A 3535-nucleotide genomic window follows, 5' to 3' on the forward strand; every position below is an offset into this window, starting at 1 on the left:
TAATATGTATGTGTCCCATAATTGTTTATTCTTAGGAGATGGTGTGTTCACGCCTACCCACTTTACCCCAGAGTGTAGCATTCTCTGCTTTCGAAGGGCTTTTCTAACGTCTGTATTGTACTACCTAGGGTCGCGATTTGCTTTAACGTATTTCTTATGGATGAAATTGATGATGCCTTTTTGCATAATATTGGCGAATTCCGTCCAAGTTTCTTCCACGTGGACATGTCTTGAGCGGGTTTTAAACTCGGGTAGTCAAGAGTTTAATTGATTGGCCAATGTTTCAAAGTCTGCTTTATGGTGATTATAAATTTTTCTTTTTGGTTTAACAATCTTTTTTATTTCTACGTCGAAGTGGACATTAACTGTTTCACGGCGACTCAAGCCCTCATCAGTTGATACGCTAATAAAACCCCCGCCACACGCCCTTGCGGGGTATTATGTAGATATATATATATATATATATATATATATATATATATATATATATATATATATATATATATATATATATATATGTGTGTGTGTGTGTGTATATATATATATATATATATATATATATATATATATATATATATATATATATATATATATATATATATATATATATACATATATATATATATACATATATATATGTGTGTGTGTATATATGTATATATATATATATATATATATATATATATATATATATATATGTATATATATATATATGTATATATATATATATATATATATATATATATGTATATATATATATATAAAAAAACCATAAACACGGTAATCAACCCGAAGGTCGGTTTAGTAGGTGATGGTATAGATCACCCAGTACTAAGCCCTATACGGCGTGTGAAAATTCACACATCAGGGTAGGGGGGCCAGTTCCTTTCCCTGTGCCGGTTATGGTTCCCCAGGAAGACCTGGTACCCGAAAAAATCACTTCAGCTTGGGTGGAGCTGTAGGTGCCCAGAGTGCCTTGCCCGGGAATCGAACCCGGGACCCTCCGGTCAGCAGTCCAACGCTCTACCCACTGGGGAAATATATATATATATATGCTTATATATATATATATATATATATATATATGCTTATATATATATATATATATATATATATATATATATATATATATATATATATATATATATTAAAAGTAATCTACCGGTTAAGGTAGATATTTGGATGGACACTACTACCAAACAAATATTTTATTACTCCTAACAAAACACAAAATCAATTATCCTACTCTATATCAGGTCCCTCTTCATTTCCGAGTACTTTCTTCCTGCCTTCATCCCGTCTAACAACCCTATCCTGTTCCTTCCCTTTCCTCTTTTGCCCAACATTCTACCCTCTATCACAGTCTTCAACATCCCTCTGCTTCCATCCCTCTATCTTCAGTACTCAAGAAGGTTATTTAAGTCGTAGTACCGATTATCGTATTTATTTCAAGAATAATCTCGCTTGATATATTACGATCGCCACAGTTGGGATTGAATAAACGACCTTTTGAGATAAATATTAATTAATTAAATGTTATAACGGTCATACCAACGTTAACTCGTTCAAAAAGTCGGAATTAATATTCTAAAATCGTATATTAAACTTAAAAACTACGTAACGGAATTGATTGAAACAAAAGATTAGCCAATTGCGCTTTTTTCATGTTTCCGCTTCTATTTTGTTCTCTGTTTATTGTCGATACAATTGTTTTGTCTGTTTTAGAAAATTGCAGATGTAAATTGAAAATTCATCGCTTAGTGTCGTAGTTCATTGGTTTTAAGCTGATAAAAGTTTTTAATATTTATTAATTAAGGATTAATAATGTGTTTATGAGTATAATAACCTTTCTGTTTCATTAAAAACAGTCAAATTAACTTCCCAATGTGTTTGTTTACATATGAAAATCAACCGGAACACGTATTTTGATTGTTGATTGACTGTTTCGATGATCGAGAGTTTGTTATTTACGATAATTTCACACCGCGTACCATTCCGATGGAACCGCACAGGAAATCGTAATTATTAACATCAAACGTAAAAACATCAAAGATTGCTTACATGTTTCAACACGTTTAGACACTCGTTGCTATGTAAACAAATGAGCAGTTACGCTAGGAAAGAAAGACGAAATGCGGCCTCATTGTTGAAATCAGATTTACGCGGTGTTCTTCCCGATAAACTCGGGTTAAATATTATTACATTGTAAAATCTTTGATGATTCATTGTTGGAGACAGACAGCATGAGCAAATATTTCTTCTGCTCCTTTGGTTTTTCGTTATTTGCCGTGGGCCATGAATTTTTTGAATATTAATGTCATCTCTTGGGCTTTTAGAAAATGATTCTTTCTAATCGCTTCCTCTAGGCTACGTGGAAAGGACCACAATTCTACCCTTATGAGATAATCGGATTCTTAGCATTCACTCACCTACCGCTCATAATCTTTTCTAAGTACGACGTTCTTAATCTCGTTTCTCTGTTTAGTGTTATTCGGGGGGCCCTGGATCATATTCATCGTAAATTATGATGCAATTTCACCTATACCTAGCCGACTTCAAACAGATAAGTTAGTAGCGAACGCGCGGCAAATCACTCAACAATGGCGTTCAATAGATACGACGGAATTGACATACGCGTCGCTTCCGAAAAAATAAAATAATGTAATTATCTCGAACTGACGGAATTCCAGCCTTTCTCAATATTACCACCAAAGAACGTAAGATAACCTACATTAATCATAAAAGGCGCGAATATTAGACCAGTCTCTTGACTCACCTCCATCCAACACGACGACACATGACCATCTGAACGGATGAGTCAATCGAAGGAATCAGCTGGTGCCAAAACCGTTGGATGACGTCATTTTGAAATTTTGAAAATGGGCCGGTAAGTAGGCTTATTTTAAGTGATTAAATCTTCGGAAATAATTGTTATCAAGATTTTAGCAATCTAATTTTTAAACAAATTTTCTCGGCAAAAATGAATAATTTAAAAATTAAGTATTAATATCATTACGTATTTCAACGTGCCGAAAATTCGGAGTGTCGACCGACAGCTGCTGGCCAAATATGGCGTTGCCGCACCCGCCCTATTCTCCCGATCTGCCACCACTGGACTTCTTCTTCTTCCCCCTGATGAAAAGACGGCTCAAGGGACGACGTTTTGACTCGATGAAGGCCGTTCAAGAGGCTTCGGCGAGGGTCATCAACGGCATCCCCAAAGAAAATTTCCAGCGGGCGTAGGGGGAATGGGAGCAACGTTATACTAAGTGTGTAGCAGCTCAAGGAGCATACTTTGAAGATTATTAAGTCGATGTTAGTATATCGTCAATAAAAATCTTGGAAAAAAAATCAGTCCCACCACTTTTGGGTGCGCCCCTGTAGTTTGCTGGGAGTCGCCTATGATACTAAGGGAATAAGGTAGACTTACATACAGGTAGTCTTTCAGAAAGGCACAGAGAAAACGGGTTAAACTAAGAATGACAGTACAAATGGGATTACTATTACAATGGCCCCACACACGCCACTCACTTAG

Source organism: Hetaerina americana, unplaced genomic scaffold, assembly GCF_022747635.1.
Source record: "Hetaerina americana unplaced genomic scaffold, ioHetAmer1.1.p SCAF_641, whole genome shotgun sequence".
NCBI lineage: Eukaryota > Metazoa > Arthropoda > Insecta > Odonata > Calopterygidae > Hetaerina > Hetaerina americana.